Source organism: Neofelis nebulosa, chromosome 4 (assembly GCF_028018385.1).
Source record: "Neofelis nebulosa isolate mNeoNeb1 chromosome 4, mNeoNeb1.pri, whole genome shotgun sequence".
NCBI classification, from domain to species: Eukaryota; Metazoa; Chordata; class Mammalia; order Carnivora; family Felidae; genus Neofelis; species Neofelis nebulosa.
In genome coordinates, this window is record NC_080785.1 from 54,747,537 (window position 1) to 54,765,637 (window position 18,101).

The 18,101-nt window shown below is 42.6% G+C and overlaps 1 long non-coding RNA gene and 1 pseudogene across 1 annotated transcript in view; both read left to right on the top strand.

Annotated features, from left to right (window-relative positions):
* Window positions 1–18,101, top strand: part of LOC131509293 (uncharacterized) — a 127,142-nt gene that overhangs the window by 66,690 nt on the left and 42,351 nt on the right. The window lies entirely within an intron of this gene.
* Window positions 14,010–17,432, top strand: LOC131509291 (glutamate-rich protein 2-like; annotated as a pseudogene).

Consider the following 18,101-nt stretch of genomic DNA (forward strand, 5'->3'; position numbering starts at 1 on the left):
TCTCTGAGCCCTTTGATCTCTTTTTCCACTGTTTGCCATGGTGGTTCTGGCATTTCCACTTCACTGCTTTTGCCAAATACCCAAAATCCATCCTTGATATGTTTTAGCATTGTCTTCTGAGATATTAAATCCTCTGTCACAAACATAGTATCATAGTTTCTGCTGGCATGTGCTAGCTAGATTCTATAGTTTATTTGGGAAGGGTGTGTGTGTGTGTGTGTGTGTGTGTGTGTGTGTGTGTGTGTGTGTTTCTTAAAAGACTCAGAACTTACCAATTAGGTTATGTTGTGATTTAACCCCAGTTATTGATCTGATGACCTAGATGGGAGGTGGGAATAGATCCTGAGAGCCTATATTAGTTATTTATTGTTGTGTAACAAATTACCTCAAAATCTAGCATCTTAAAACAACAAAATTTATTATCTCACAGTTTTTGTGGATCAAGAATTTGGGTGTGGGTTAGCTCTGTGTTTCTGGCTCAGGGTCTTTCATGAATTGCAGTCAAGATGTTGCCTGGAGCTGTATTCATTTGAAGGCTTCCAGGAAGGCTCATAACATGGCTGTTGGCAGGAGGTCTTAGTTGCTTGCTGGCTATTTATTGCAGTTCCTTGCCTTGTGGATCTTGCCATAATGCTTTTTGTTTTGATTAAAATTTTTTAATGTTTATTTATTTTTGAGAGAGAGAGAGAAACAGAGTGGGAGTGGGGAAGGGGCAGAGAGAGAGGAAGACACACAATCCGAAGCAGGCTCCAGGCTCTGAGCTATCAGCACAAAGCCCGACACGATGGGGCTCGAACCTATGAATCGTGAGATCATGACCTGTGAGATCATGACCTGAGCCATAGTTGGATGCTTAACTGACTGAGACACCGAAGTGCCCCATCCATAATGCTGTTTGAGTATCCTTACAGCATAGCAGCTGGCTTTCCCCAGAGTGGGTGATGACCCCCTGACCCCCCCCCCAAAAAAAAAAAAGAAAAAAGAAAAATAATTTTTTTGGTTAAAACTAACTTTTTGGTTAAAAAAGTCAGTTCCATTCAGAGCAAAAGGAGGCTAGAGAAGAGTGGCTGTATCAGGAAACTGGGACCACTGGGGCTATCTTTGGGGCTGTCTTCCAGAGAGCAGCATGTGTTGTTATGCAAGTAGATCCCTTGCATTGTCTTCAGGCAAGTGTTGAGTGCTAGCCTTTGGCAGAAGGGGTGAACCAATTCTGCAGACCCAAAATGTTTAGGGAAATCTGGGGATTTCAGATTTTTTAGTGCATCAGTGGAGGTGTTTCCATCCCAAGTGTCAGTGGCTCACCCCTTCCTAATCAGAGACCAAATTCTATGTGGAATACGTTCTGGGTTGAGAATTCAGTATCCTCTGGGGCTCTGCTATTCTTATAATTGAGTCCTGAATCTGACACTCAGATTTCTCTGTCCTCCGGCTGCAAGATATGAGAATTTCTTTATATGCTTCCAAAGAAGACTTCTGGTATTAACATTTAGCTTTAATTAGTAATTAATCATACTTAGTCTTTTATGGTTTTTCTCCTATGCATCTCTTTTCCCAGCAATAGCCATCCGATTCCATAGTCCTTGAATTATTATCTACCCCACATCTCAAATGCTTGACACCTTACACCTGCCAACACATACCCTTCCACTGTTTCCCACCCTACTTCACCCTAGAGAAAGTTTTAAAAGTCCTATCAATGCATCTCAGGGTCTATCAGTGCTTCATCTTACCACTGTGGATGAGGTCCTTGTAGTAGCATATTCTAATGTCTGCTTTTCCAGACCTCTCCTGCTCCATCCCAACTGTTGCCATACAAGTTCACTAAGAAACAGGCTCTGAGATAAAGATTTATATGCTAAAAGGTAATTAGGAAGTGCTTTTGTGAGTGAAGGGAATGAGATGGGACAGAAGGAGAAGCTGAACTGCAATGCAGTTACAAAAAAGGCCTTAGTGGATCCTGTGGGCTGCTCTGGATATGGAATGACCCTGCAGAGTTTACCCGACTTGATGCAAAAGTACTGGGCCTTCCTACCTCTGCATTTAACAGTCATTGGGTAGGCACTGCCCCCAGGAAGGGATGAGAATTTGGACAAGGCAGCTGTCTTCAGCTGAGGGCAATTCCCTCACCGAGATGTCGGCTTAGAACTCTCAGCCACCTGTAGTCCCAGCAGCTGGGGGAATGGGTGCCTTAATTCTAAATGGAGTGTTGGGCCTGGGTGGCACAACATAGTATCAGGCCTGAAATTAGGGTGAGACATATAAGGACCCTAGAGCACAAAAGTTAAGGAGGCACTCACTCTCAAGTGCCAACTCACATGTGCACCACTCTGAGAGTGTGTCTCCTTAAATTCAGTGCCTTGCTTGCTTCGCCCTTGTCCTGTCCCCCCGCACAGCATTCCCAATTGTGTGTAATGCACTTAGTCCAGAGCGTGGTATATGGAGAGTGCTCAGAAATTGTTATTAAGTTGTCATTATTACTCTTATTATCATCTCACAGTTCAGCACAACTGGGCTGTTCACATAGCTTGGACAGGACAGGTGGCTGACTGAAAGCAACTTCCTAATCCTGGCTCTCCTTTTGTTTGATACGACAGGCATCTTCTTTAGACTGGAAACACCTTTCTACAGTTGGAGCTGTGGTGGACACCATTAATTGTGTACCTCTAGCTCTTGCTAATAGAACTCCAAAGTTTTGGGTATCAGATAGTCAGATACTTCAGGGGAAACCGGCCCCTTCTCAGTTCTGGGAATGAATTCTATTTGGCCTATGGCAATCATGGTAGTCCTATTCCTCTTGGCTGTGATTGACTTAAGCATGGATGCATGGTATGATTCTGGCTAATGAGATAAGGGGAAGTCTGCTGGAGGCTTCTGGGAAATATTTTCTTCCTTGATAAAAAGAAACCCTCCTGAAGAACTATCCTGGGGATGTAGCCAATACTTGACTCCTAGGACTGTGGTAGCTATCTTAGGCTCATGAGGGAGGCAGCCATCTTGGGATCATGAGGGGAGCCAGCTAACAGGTTGTATTAGTCAGCATTTGCTAGAGAAACAGATCAATAGGATATACATATAAGAAGAGATTTATTATAAGGAATTGGCCCATGCAATTATGGAGGCTGAGAAGTCCCATAGGCTGCCATCCATAAGCTGGAAACCGAGGGAAACCCGTGGTATAATTTAGTGTAAATCCAAAGACTCAGAACCAGGGGAACCAATGATATAGATTCCAGTCCAAGTTTCAATGTCTGAAAATGAGGAATGCTTAAGGCAGGAAAACATCAATGTCCCAGTCAAGCAATCAGAAAGAAATGGTCAAATTCTTCCTCTACTGTTCTGTTTTATTCAGGCCCTCAATGGATTGGTTGATACCCACCCACATTGGGGAAGGCATGCTGCTTTCCCAAGTCCACTGATTAAAATACTAATTTCACCCAGAAATATCTTTACAGACATACTCAGAAATGATGTTTAGCCAAATATCTGGGCACCCTATAATCCAGTCAAGTTGGCACATAAAAATAAATCATCTCAAGTCCCCCCACTTTATCAAGTTGGCACCCACAAGCATCTCCATAAACTATACTTAATATGCAAATAAAGACAATAACAAGGTCATAATTCTACCCAACATGATATAACTATCCTGCATATAACTGAAAATGCACTAACCTCTTCCCCAGAAGAGGAGGTAAACTCATTGAACAGTGTTTACTCTTTGTGATATCCTACAACTTAACTACTATGATGTAAAGTTAGCAATACTTAAATACTGTTGTAAAGTCAGTATATCTTATTTTACATAAGAGAACATGAGAAGAAAGAAAACAAAGGTACACACACACTCAAATGTATTCATGACATAATGGAGGAAATACTCGTGATAATTAGAGTCCTTGTAGTTTTTCATTGACCTTAATCATAGGACAAGGTAATACTAAGAAATGCCCTAAGGAATCTCTTGTATTCCAGATATACCCTTCCTTATTTCTATGGTGGAATAGCAGTCCAGTTTCCCCAGCCAATATAGTAATTCCCTTATTTGCCTGTTGATTTCAAGGCATGGGGAATCCAAATTGGCCAGATGGCATTTCTTAGTTCAATGAAATCATTGCTGTGTTTCTTGCTGGTAGTGTCCCTCTCTTTGGAACTAAGATCTCTAGGCTGGTAGGGAATAAAGTTGTGGGAACAGAAAGCAAACATTTTGCTGGTGGGTTCCTAGGGGTAATAGAAAACAGTGCTACTCTCATTTCCACACCTTGATTCTGGACCCATGAATCCTGGTTATATGAGAAACAGCACCATATATTAGCCTTCTGGGGAACTTTGCCTCAGCTCTGCAAGGTATTGCCACCAAGCTGGCACTGTAACTGAGTCTTCAAAAGGCAATTCTAACATTCTATTAAGCCAGCTGCTTTAGGGGGTGAGGAACATGGTAGGATCAGTGAATTCCATGAGCATGGACCCATTGCCATATTCCTTTTGTTGTGAAATGATTTTCTTGATCAGAAGCCATGCTATGTAGAATACCATGATGATTGATAAAGCATTCTGAAAGTCCATGGATGGTTGCTTGGGGGAGAAGCATTGTATGCAGGGAAGGCAAATCTCTATCCAGAGTGTCTATTCCAGTAACACTGTCCCTTCCATGATATAATCAACCTGCCACAGGGTAGCTGGCTGATCGCCTCAGGGAATGGTGCTATATAGGGGACTCAGTGTTGGTGTCTGCTGCTAACAGATTGAGCACTTAGTGGTGGACTTAGCCAAGTCAGCTGTGGTGAGTGGAACCCCGCATTGTTGAGCCCATGCAGAACGTCTATCCCTGCCACTATGGCCACTTTGTTCATGAACCCATTGGGCAATGACAGTGATGACTGGGGACAGAGACTTATGGTATTCACAGTGTGGTTAATTCTGTCCATTCAGTTATTAAAATCTTCCTCTGCTGAGGTAAACCTTTGGTGAGTATTTACATGGGGAACAAATATCTTCCTTTGTTTTGCCTATTCAGAGAGGTCTACCCATGTACTTCTTCCCCAAATTTCTTTGTCACCAATTATGTAATCATGTTCCAAGTCCCTGACCACCCAACCAAACATTGACCATGACCCATGAATCAATATATAGTCACATATCTGGTCATTTCTCTTTTCAAGCAAAGTGAACCAGGTGCACTGCCCAGAGATTTGCCCCTTGGAGGATTGCCCTTCACCACTGTCCTTTAGGGATGTCCCAGAAAAAGGTTGTAGTGCTGCAATTGTCCACTTTTTTTTTTTTTAATTTTTTTTCAACGTTTTTTATTTATTTTTGGGACAGAGAGAGACAGAGCATGAACGGGGGAGGGGCAGAGAGAGAGGGAGACACAGAATCGGAAACAGGCTCCAGGCTCCGAGCCATCAGCCCAGAGCCTGACGCGGGGCTCGAACTCATAGACCGCGAGATCGTGACCTGGCTGAAGTCGGACGCTTAACTGACTGCGCCACCCAGGCGCCCCGCAATTGTCCACTTTCAAGTGGTGCCAACATACCATGTAGAAGCATCTGTATAAACCAGGCCTGAATTTTACGTCTTCTGTCAACTGGTCATAGCGAACTCCCCATGAGGCCATGCAGGTTGGGAGAGAGAAGGTAATATGGCATGAATGGGGATGCTGGACATTTGGGCCACTTCTTCATGTAAATTACTTGTGCCTTCAGGGCCTGCTTGGGCCCGACTGCATATACACTACTTCTACTTGATAATGGAGCACTGCTGGGCACACCAAACTTCATGACTTGCTCAGTCAGATAACACCCACAACACCTGGTTCATGAAGGCAGCTCAGGTTGCATGGTAATTCGGTGTTCCATGGTTAAGCATTCGGTTTCTACTAAGGCTCGGTAGCCTAGCCAAGAGCCATTTCTAAAAAGAAGAGTGTTTATCTGTGGAGGGTGGTAGGAATTTGCTCCAAAGTCCTAAGAGTCTATGGTGCAATTCATGTATAGAGGCCTGTCAACAGCTCAAAACAGCATCTCGACCTGCTAAGCACTCTTCAAGCACCATGGGAGCTGCTGGGTCATATGGCCCAAGTGGTAGAGCAGCCTGCACAGCAGCCTGGACCTGCTGCAGAACCATCTCTTGTTCCGGGGCCCACTCAAAACTGGAAGCTTTTAAGGTCACTCAGTAAGTGGGTCAGGGTGACATGCCTACATGAGGAGTGTGTTGCCTCCAAAACCCAAAGAAACCCACAAAACGTCTCTTTCTTCGCTGTAGGAAGGGCCGTGTGTAGCAACTTACCCTTCACGTTAGAAGGAATATTTCAACATGTCCCATACCATTGGACCCTTACACATTTCACTGAGGTAGAAGGCCCATGAATATTAGATTTATTTCCCACCTCTGGTATGCAAATATCTTACCAGTAGGTTTAGAGTAGTTGCTACTTCTTGCTCACTAGGTCCAATCAGCACAATGTCATCAATATAATAAAGCAGTGTGATATCTTGCAGAAGGGAAAGGTGATCAGGATTCCTGTGAACTAAATTATGACATAGGGCTGGATATACCTCTGAGGTAGGACATTGAAGGTATAATTCTGGCCTTTCCAGCTGAAATCAATCTGCTCCTCATGGGCATAATGGACAGGGATAGAGAAAAAAGGCATTTGCCAGATCAATAGCTATATGCCAAGTACCAGGGGATTTGTTAAATTTGCTCAAGCAATGAAACCACATCTGGTACAACAACTGAAATTTGAGTCACCACCTGGTTAAGCTCACATTAATCCACTGTCATTCTCCAGGATCTATCTGAATGGGGATGTGGTGGAAATCACCACCCCTGCATCCTTTGAGTCCTTGATGGTGGCACTAGTTTTTACAATCCCTTTAGGAATGCAGTATTGCTTTTGATTTACTATTTTTCTATTTTTCTTAGGTAGAGTCAGTTCTAGTGGCTTCCACATGGCTTTTCCCACCATAGTGGCCCTCACTCCACAGGTCAGGGAACCAATGTGGGGATTCTGCCATATCCAATTATGGATTTTGGAACGGGAGAAATAATCACAGGATTGGTTCAGGGACCCACTGTGAGAGGGACCTGTGCTAAAACTCCACTGATCACCTGGCCTTTATAAGCCCCCACTCTGACTGGTGGGCCACACTGATGTTTGTTTGAGTCTCTTGGATTAGTGTCTATTTGGAGAGTGTTCCTGAAAGGTCTGATGATTTTCTTTTCTCTAATGCAGGTATACCCTGAAAAAAGATTGTAGGTCCCTCTGGGGAAAGCTGGGAGAAAGATTAGAACTATGATTTTTTTAAATTTTATTTATTTATTTATTTTGAGAGAGAGAGAGAAAGAGAGCACGCAAGCACAAGTTGGGGAAGGGCAGAGAGAAGGAGAAACAGAATCCCAAGCAGGCTCCACACCATCTGCGCATAGTCCCATGTGGGCTCGAACTCACAAACTGTGAGATCATGACCTGAGCTGAGATCAAGAGGCCGATGTTTAACTGACTGCGCTACCCAGTGCCCCAGCAGTATAAATTTTTGTTAGTATACCATGGTCTTTCCTTAAGGGGAATGAAGCCTTTCCTTCGTTCAAGGGGTTCTAGGTCTATAAACAAATCTGGGATTAACTGAGAGACCATGACCCTCTGTTTTTATGATTCAGGTTAGACTTTTATTCACTTGACTTAGAAATTTTCTGTGTGTACAGATCAAGTAAGAATTTAGTACGCTTCCTGTCTATTTCACTTCTAGAAACACTAAGATCAGGTAGCCAATGCCATGAGATCTTCATGAGTCAGACAATTCTGATTTCTGCTTTGATTCTGCTGTCCATTATGGTAATCATGCCCCCTTTGCCTTTGACTGTTAAGTGCTGTCTCTTAAATCCTGACACTTCAGGGTCCAATTACTCCCATTGAATTTAGGTTTCCCCTTTGAGTGGCTATAGTTTCCACTGTATATGTGCTGCCGAAGCGAGCACGATAGTTTCCACTGTAAAGTCTGGCCTACAGAGAAGAGGGCTCCCCTCACAAACTTATTTCTCACAGTCACAGTGAAATGTATGTCTTCTGGACCCTCCCAGTGCGTGAGTAGGTCCTAAATTACAAATCCACTATAATGTTGCAATCTTTCTGCCTTTAAATCTCTTCTTCTACATTAAATTAAGTAGGTCAGGCATTTCTTTCTTTTAAAAAAACTTTTTTAATGTTTACTTATTTATTTTAATGTTTACTTATTTATTTTGAGGATTTATTTTGAGAGAGCATAAGCAGGGGAGGGGCAGAAAAAGAGGCAGAGAAAGAATCCTAAGCAGACTCTGTGTTGTCAATGCAGAGTCCAATGTGGGGTTCAAACTCATCAACTGTCAGATCATGACCTGAGCTGAAATCAAGAGGCTTAACCGACTGAGCCACCCAGGTGCTCCTAGATCAGGCATTTCTAATTCACTCACCATGGGCCACCTTTTAATCCATGTTTCAGCCAACCAACCAACCAAACAAACTTTTAGAGCCCTTTCTCTTTCCCCAAGCTGCAACATTAAATGTAGAATCTTGGCCTAATGAGCCCATATCCATAAATTTATGCTCCTTCCACCATTATTCCATATCCTTAGCATCCATTCCTATTAAATGTCCCCCTCATTTCTATCTGTATAAATTAGAAAACTCTGCTCTTCTGTAATATAGTGTGCTTCTGCACATCCCCATGAAGAAGGAAAGAAGAGTGGTGGAGGTGGGTACTGAGGAGAATTAGCATTGCCTTGCATGGCAGCTGCCTCAAAGGAGGGGGCATTACAGTTTCCCTGGGCAATGCAGAGTTAATCCCCTCAGAAGTGGGGACAGTGCAGAGTTAATCCCCTCAGAAGTGGAAAAGCCTATCCCACTAAGGGTGGAGAGGCCAATTTCATTGAGGGTAGGGAGGCCTATTCCACTGGCAAAGAAGACTTGTCAGAATTTAGGAACCTAATGTCCCTCACTTCATCAGAGTCTTCCTACTTGTCCCCATTCCAATTAACAGGATCCCATTCTTCCCCAGTCAATGCCCTCACTTTAATAGTAGACTACCTGAGAGTCTGAGGGTTAAAATTGTGTTATAATTCAACCCATCACAGGAGGAAGTTCTACATTTGATTTTAAACAGTATCAGCCCTGCAACTACAGAAAATAGGGTTTCCTTCATGGCACACATACAAGCTTCTAGGTCATTTTTTGTTGCTTGGGCTGGGAATTCAAATTCCTGAGCTCATGGATTAATTTATTACCTATAATCAGCACATAATTGACATTAGTTAGCAGGTTTATTGGATAGTGTCTTTATCAAAATATCAAAACTGATTCAGAACATGACCCAGATTCACTGCAGGCCTTACCTGCTTGGAACCACAGGGAAACTTGCATTTTTACATTCAGTCTTTGAATAATCCCATTTGTTCTCATCCTTTAGAGAATAAACCCCAGAAAGGGACTGGAATGAGGAAACAGAAGGCTGACCAGGGGCTAGACAGCTTCTTTTCCTGACACTGGTCTAGATGTACTTGCACCAGAAGACAGGTGCCTGTTCTATGAGTAGGGACCGTGGGACACAGTAAGTTTCAGAAGACACTGAAGTGACAGGAAATGTCCAGATACAGATTAGTAAGCAGACTTGAGAGATAAAGGGAAGGGTTTGAGAGAACTCCAGCATTTTAACCTCCGGTGACTGTTCCCCCTGAGTATCTATTAAATGTTGCCACTTTGCTGGTAGGCAATTCTGACAGTGAGGTTCCATCCAGCTCAGGCAGCCACTCCTGGCCTTGGTACTGACACTTGGATTTGTCACTATATATCTCTGTCTAACAGATGCATACCTTCTGGGGTATCTTTTCAGCTCATAAGCCAGTACGGTAAATGCCCTGTTCTAGGAATTGATCCTTTTTCCTCATATGGTCCCCAGACAGTCAGGGATTGCTGACGACAGATCCTGGCCTCGGCTGATTGATTGGCACAGGGGTGGGCCCTTGATACAAATCAGACCAGTCATTTCCTCTGTTGGGTATTTGTGGTCATGACCATGAGACACGGGCATTCTCTATAGTTCCACAGATAATGTGTAAACTGGGAAGCTGTGGGGTGCCCATCTTCTGCCCACCATAACTATAGATAAGCAAAAAAAGAGGCCAGTCTGCAGAGAGAAAAATACAATCCTCTCCTTGCTTGAGTCTGGGCCTTTCCCTTCAGCATCTGTCACACATTTCATCTTCGTCCCTCACTTGGTTACTGTCACATCCTGGCTTGAATTGACATTACTGTTTTGTACACGTGTTGCTCTTCCTTCCAAGTATATTTATTCTGAGGACTTTTGTTTCCATGAGTTAGCCCTTGATCTTAGTATATTTATTACAAGGTCTTTTGTTTCCATGAGTTAGCCCTTGGTCTTATTTATAATCAGCAGTCAATTAGAGTCACCTAGATTGTTACAAGTGCCATTATTTGAGCACACAAAAATAGTGCTAGAGTAGAGAGCACAGGAGCTGTAATGCCTGGGATTTGATAAATACTCTCATTTTACCAAAGGGGCCCCATTCACAAGTTTTGTGTTTCACTCTGGATACCTTTATCCTCTCTGCCTTTGTTGGGTTACAGTCTATGTGTATGCCCTTGCTCTTGCACTTCCTCTGGAAACTCTGTTGCCGAGAGACGAGGAAAGGCCAAAACTCTTGATGCAAAACTCAGTTAATAAGAAAAGAGGGAAGGAAAGTTGGCAGACATCAGGTGTGACTTGGGCCTGCTTGAATCCATACCAGAAATGAGTTTTTGACAACAGGAAGATCAAGGAAATTGGAAATAGTGCAGCAATTATTCTGTGCCAGGAGTTTTACAATAGCCAGAATGGAACTGGTGCTTAGTCCTTGACCGGAACACAGAGTCAGTCCTACATCATGTGGTTTTGATTCAAGCAACGGCTTTGGATTGCAATGAAGAGTGGTTTGGGAGCATTGGAATTCGACATATGCACTTAATACCAGGATGATGGGTGTTTAAATTTTTATTTTTTTAATTATTACAATATTTAAGTCCAGAATTATTTGATATAAAAACCAGGCTATCAGATCTGCCTGTATCATTGGTTTCCAACTAAATACCTCAATTTGTCATTATTTCTGAAATTTTTAAGATAATTAAATTCTATTTGTGGTGTTTTGTTGTTTTTGTTTGTTTGTTTGTTTGTTTTTGGTGCTATCACCTTCTCAATGGCTATCATCCTGCTTTATACAGCGTGTGTTAAATAAGTACTTGAATCTCTGCATGATTGAATATCCAAATGCTAATTTAGAAAAGTACTTCTCAAATTTAAATGTGCCTTAGAATCACCTAGTGATATAGTTAAAATGCAGATTCTGGGGCGCCTGGGTGGCGCAGTCGGTTAAGCGGCCGACTTCAGCCAGGTCACGATCTCACGTCTGTGAGTTCGAGCCCCGCGTCGGGCTCTGTGCTGACAGCTCGGAGCCTGGAGCCTGTTTCCAATTCTGTGTCTCCCTCTCTCTCTGCCCCTCCCCCGTTCATGCTCTGTGTCTCTCTGTCCCAAAAATAAAAATAAAAAATAAAAAAATAAAAAAAAAAAAAACATTGAAAAAAATAAAATGCAGATTCTGATTCATTTAGTACGTCTGGGTGAGGCTTATACTACTGGTCTATGGACAGTATTTTGTTAAATTTTTTTTAATGTTTATTTATTTTTGAGAGAGAGAGACACAGACTGTGAGTGGGAGAGAGGCAGAGAGAGAGGGAGACACAGAATCCGAAGCCGCGCCAGGCTCTGAGCTGTCAGCACAGATCCTGACGTCAGGCTCGAACTCATAAACCGCGAGATCATGACCTGAACCAAAGTGGGATGCTCAACCAACTGAGTCACCCAGGCGCCCCAGTGGACTGTAGTTTGAAGAACAAGAATTTAGGAGACTGGAAAGAAGGAACTTCATACAAATCAACACTTGCTGGTGTTTTTCCTCCTGTGTCAAGTCAGTGGTAAGGCGAATTAAGCAGTGAAAGCAGATGGAGTTCTGGAAACATGAATTCTATCTTGACCCTATCACTAATTATGACTTTGGGCAGATCACTTACCTTCTTTGGGCTTTGGTTTTCAGTCATATAAAATGAGGGGATAGGGCTGAATTATGCTTTAAGCTGTCCTGAGGAATTTTATAGCTCTACAGAGATGCCTTGGGTATCCTCCAAGAAAAGTGTGAGGCCAGTGTGGAAAGGAAGAGGAGCAGTAAAGGCAATGGAGAGGGAGCCATTATTTAGAAACTCAGGAGAACAAGGTGGAATGTATCCTGTCACTAAGAAGGTGGCTTCAAGAAGGATGCAGTGGTGGATTGTGCCAAATGCTTTTAATTATCATCCAACACAGCATTTAAGGCCAGCATGATTCCCATTCCTGGGATTTTAAGCGACTCATTGTTTTAAAGAAGTCCAAAAATTAATTCTGGACTTGACTTCCTACTGGTGGTGTCTAAAGTTCTTAAGATCATCCCTTATGACAAAGGGGAAGGTGGGAAGGTTGGGTGGGCGGGGGGGGGAAATACCAATTGAACAAGTCAGCACCCACCAAAGTTATCCTGCTGTCTGTGGGACTTGATCTACTCTCCCTCCTTCCCTCTGATTTCTCAGTGGACCTTTTTTCCCTAGTCGCTCCTTGGGAACAGGAGATGACTGATTCATTCAACCACCAATCATAGGCAGAGATCCAAGGGGTGCTGATCACCCAAGTCTGGCCTGGATGAGGCATACATGCTGAGATTTCTTTTATGTCTTCTATTTCCAGGAAAGAAAGGAGGGAAGGGAGAAAGGAAAATTTTCCAGCGACACGTTTTTATAGTTCAAAGCCATTTTTTCTCATCCATGACTGATTAGAATCACCTGTAGTGTTTTAAGCATATCCCTGTCTCCCAAAGGTTCTCATTTAATTGGTGTGAGGAGAGGGTGGCCTGGGTGGCTCAGTCAGTCGGACATCCAAGTTCTACTTAGGTCGTGATCTTGCAATCTGTGAATTCAAGCCTGGCATCAGGCTCTGTGCTGACAGCTTAGAGCCTGGAGCCTGCTTTAAATTCTGTGTCTCTGTGTCTCTCTCTGTCCCTCTCCTGCTCATTCATTTTTTTTTTTCTGTCTCTCAAAAATAAGTAAATATTAAAAAAAATTTTAATAAAAAAATAATAATTGGTGTGAGGAGAGACTTAGGTGGTGTGTCTGTTTTTAAAGTTCCCCTGATGATTCTAATATGCAATGAGGAATAAGAATTGATTTAGTCCCCAGGCTCAGCATTTTCCTTCTTTTTTCAGTGTGTCTGTTGGCAACTTGCTCTGAGTCTAGAACTTTTGGGTAAGAAGACTGTGGTTGATGTAGATTATTTAAAGGCCACCTTGATCTGAACAGAACTATTAGCTTTCTGTTCAGAAGTGATGCATTCCCAGGCTCCTGCAATGTTTCAATCTCTGCAGCCTCAGGTGACCAAAGGGCTCTGTTGGGGAGACTCCAAGATAGAACAATGGTTTTTAGGCAGGAGGGGCTTCAAGTTGGTGTTCCAGGGACCCAGCTGTGCCTACCCTAATTTCAGCGTGCATGGAATGTTTTAGCTAAGCATAAACTCCCTGGATGGCAGGAATTGCATCTGTCCCACTGTGCCAGACAATGGGCAAATGCACTGAAATCTTGATGCTATATTTTTAGCTTAGAATCAGAGGCAGATCTCTTGGAATCTGAGATTAGGTTCCACAGTGGCTTTCAAGCATTGTATACTATGACCCCATTCAATTGTGGTGTTCTCTCTTTTTCTACTACCTAATCTCTCCTCATGGTTTTGAAGGGAATCAGAATATACCACCTGAAAATATGCCAATTTGGCATAAAAATTATTTTGAGCTAAAGACATTTGAGATTCAACAGATACAGAAAGAAATCTTTCTAAAGCTTCTTTTATCTGTTTAGGAAGTGTGGTCAGAAAGAACCTCTCAGAGCACCTACTTGAATGAAAAGCCATGGAAAGATGGGGAAGGGGACAGTGAGGTAATTGTTTGAGATAAAGGGAACTGCAAGTGTCTGGCCCCTGAGACTTTGTAAAAGTGAGAGACCACTGTATGGAGAGTAGTGGGTCAAGGAGAGATGAAGAGAGCCATGTCATGGTGGAGTTGTAGGACTTGGTAGAGGTGTTGGATTTAATTGTGTTTTATTTAGTCCAATACCTTTATCCACACCTTCATTTTCACTCCCTTGGCCACATTCTTTGTTAGGATCCTGTTACACTTCATCTAGGCTCTTTACCTTCTCAACTTTTCTAAGTCTTCCTCTTCCCCAGGCTCCTTTGCTGGCTCTTTTCTTTTTCATCCTCACCGCGTAAACTCTCAGCAGATCCCAAGTTACTCTTCTGTCTTTTTTCTGGGGCATCACCTTAGGCCAGAACACCCCAGCCTCTGTCTTAGCCCTGAGGAGGAGACTCTCTGTCTGGTTAATCATCTTCCTCAGATCTTGGAATATTATCGTAATTAGAACTGGCAAGTCCCTTATTTGATAGAAGGATTGATTTCCTTTTTACCCCATTCTCATTCCTCTCCCCCACCTCCATTTTAACTGTATTTTTAAAAATTTAGATGTGTTCTTGTGAAATGGGTATTTTATTTGTTTGCCTTTATTTTAAAATTTGTAAATGATATTATGTTCTATATCTCATTCTCTTTTTTGATTTCTCATTAAGCATTGTGTTTTTAAGATCTATCTGTGAGGCTATGTATTTCTGATCTGTTGCTCCTAACAAATGGTAGTATTTCATGGCTTACACATTATTCAAAGTAGGCGGTGCTATGTTCATGTAACAACCCCCAAATCAATCACAGTAGCTTAACACATAAAAGTGTATTTTTTCATTCATGCAGAATCCTCTGTAGGTCTGGCCGTTCTTCCAGGCAGCCTTTTCAAGCTGTGATTCAGGGATCTGCACCACTTGTATTTCATAGCTATGGCACTGGCAACATTTCTTACAGGGTTGTTGAGTCAGGGAAGGAGAGAGGATGGAAAATTCATACCCACTATTATGTTCCTCAGATTAGAAGTAACACATGTCACTGCCACTCACAACACATTGACCAAAACCATTATATGGCCCTAACCAACTTTGTTGAGTCTGGGAAATGTAGGGTGCACATGGGCAGTCAGTGAGCGTCCACCATATTATACCTACATGCTGTCCTAGTGGTGGGCATCCATCTCCCAACCACCACAAACAATGCTGCAGTGAATATCTCTGGTTTAGACCCACATGAATCTAGGTGAGAATATTTCTGGGATGTTGTAGTCAGTTGAATGGTGGCCCCCCAAAAGGTACATCCATATGCTAGCCCTCAAAACCTGTGAATATGAAATTATTTGGAAAAATGGTCTTTGTAAATATAATTATTAAAGACCTCAAGATAAGATCATCTTGCATTATATAGGTGGGCATGCCCTAAATCCAATGAAAATTGTCCTTAAAAGAGATAGAAGGGAAGATACTGACAAAGAGGAGAAGGCAATGAAAAGACAGAGGCAGATCTTGGAGTTATGCGCCCACAGCCAAGGAACACCTGGAGCTACCAGAACCTAGAAGAGACAGGGAAATATTCTCCCCCTCCTTCAGAGGAGGAGCACAGTCTTGGTTTCAGACTTCTGGCCTTCAGAACTATAGGAGAATAAATTTCCTTGTTCTAAGTCAGCAATTTAGTGTTACTTTTTAAGGTGTCCCTCAGAAACTAGCACAGAATTTGCTACCTGGAATTAGGATGCTACTGTAACAAATACCTAAAATTGTGGGAATGGCTGTGGGATTGGGTAATGGGCAGAGGCTAAAAGAATTTTGAGGCACATTATAATCAAAGTCTAGATTCTGATGAGAAACTCACAAAGATGGGAACAACACAGAGGAGAAATCGCCTGTGGTCTTAGTGAATACATATAGGAAAATGGACATTAAAAGGACTTCTGGCAAGACCTCAGAAGGAAATGAGGAACATGTATTGGAAATGGGAGCAAAGGTTATCCCTGTTATATAGTGGTAGAAAACTTGGCCGAATTGTGTTTTCTTTGTTGTGTGGAAAGCAGAATTTGGGGGCACCTGGGTGTTCAGTTGGTTGAGTGTCCAACTCATGAGCTCACAGTTTGTGAGACTGAGCCCTCTGTCGGGCTCTGTACTGAGCATGGAGCTTGCTTGGGATTCTCTTTCTCCCTCACTCTCTGCCCCTCCCCTGCTCATTCTTTCTCTATGACCTTGCGGTTCATGAGTTCAAGCCCCACACTGGGCTTGCAGCTGTCAGCCTGTCAGTGCAGATCCCTGTTCAGATCCTCTGTCCCCCTCTCTCTGCCCCTCTCCTGTTTGCACTCTCTCAAAACTAAATAAATATTAAAGAAAAAAAAAAAGGTGTCCATGGTAATGCTGTGTCTCATCTCCCCACTCTAAACTCGGCACCAAATGTGAGCTGGGCTGGCCTTCTGTGTCTGCTCTGTGGACAGGCAGTGTGAAAGAACCATGAGCAGATTCAGGCTCTAGGGCTCCATAGCTGCTGAGGTGGCACACAGAAAGGTACCAAAATATAGACAGAATGGTAGATTGCTAGTGTTTGATCCAAACGAAAAAGTGTTGCTTGAACCAAATGAAGCAATGTCAGATAAATGCCTCCTTGGACGCAGACCAAGATTGGCAAGCAAACTTTGTATCTCACCAACACAAGTCTCCCTAAATGTAGCTAGGAGATTCTCAGAAAAGAAGGAAGTCTCTTCAAAAATTATTGAAAATACAGCCTCTTTAAAGAATACTGAAAATAGAGTATCTTCAAAGACTGTTGAAAATAAAATACAGACACAAATCTACAGTCTAAGTAAGCTATGGTCATATTTCTTCTTATAAGAAGGCACAGGTCAAGTGGGCAAAAATGCAGTCCTTTCAGAGCAGGAGAAAAATAATGAACATTGCCTTCAGGATATTGATGATAAGTTGCCTGAATCGACAGATGATGATGGTGAAGATGATACCAACAATGAAGATAATGATGAAGACAGTAAACCCTAATAAAGATACTCATGCCCCATTAGAGTTAATGGCAGAATTTCTGAGAGCAGAAATGAGCCAAGACTACCATTTGGCAAAAATGATGTCAGATGACTCTAATCTATGAATGAGAAAATCCTGAGGCCAAGGAGTTTTTCTCATTTATTGAAGAAATGTTGTTGATGGAGGAATCTCAAAATCTTGAGAAAGATGATAAAGGTAGTGAAGAAGACAGTAGCAGTGAGAGTGAAGGAGAGAACAGTGAGGGGCTAAGTGAAGAAATCTCTGAGGAATGTGAAGATGGGTAATGAAGGTTGCTGCTATGGTTTAACCTTCATGTATTTTCATTAGTGAATACCAAGGAAATATAAAGGACAGAGCTGGAAAAAAAAAAAGAGGCAGAATTCATATGCTATGAGCTTGAATATTTAACTGAGGATATTCTTTTTATTTAAAGAAAAAAATTTAATATTTATTTATTTTTGAGAGAGAAACAGAACATGAGTCGGGGAGGAGCAGAGAGAGAGGGAGACACAGAATCTGAAACAGGCTCCAGGCTCTGAGCTGTCAGCACAGATCCCAACGTGGGGCTCAAACTCATGAACAGCAAGAACATGACCTGAGCCAAAACCAGCCACTTAACTGACTGAGCCACCCAAGCGCCCCTAACTGAGGAGATTTGTAAGCAAAGTGTTGAAGGTACAGCCTGGTTTCTCCTTGCTGCTTACGGTAAAATGTGAGAAGATGAACTGAGGAAGGGACTATTAAAAAGGAACCAGCACCTTGTTGGGGAGATTCAGTCTACCTGGTCTACAAAGGAAGCTAAAATTAGAAAATTCACTGTTGGCGGCCAAAATGAACAAATCAGGAGACTATAGATGCTGGAGAGGATGTGGAGAAACGGGAACCCTCTTGCACTGTTGGTGGGAATGCAAATTGGTGCAGCCACTCTGGAAAACAGTGTGGAGGTTCCTCAGAAAATTAAAAATAGATCTACCCTATGACCCAGCAATAGCACTGCTAGGAATTTACCCAAGGGATACAGGAGTACTGATGCATAGG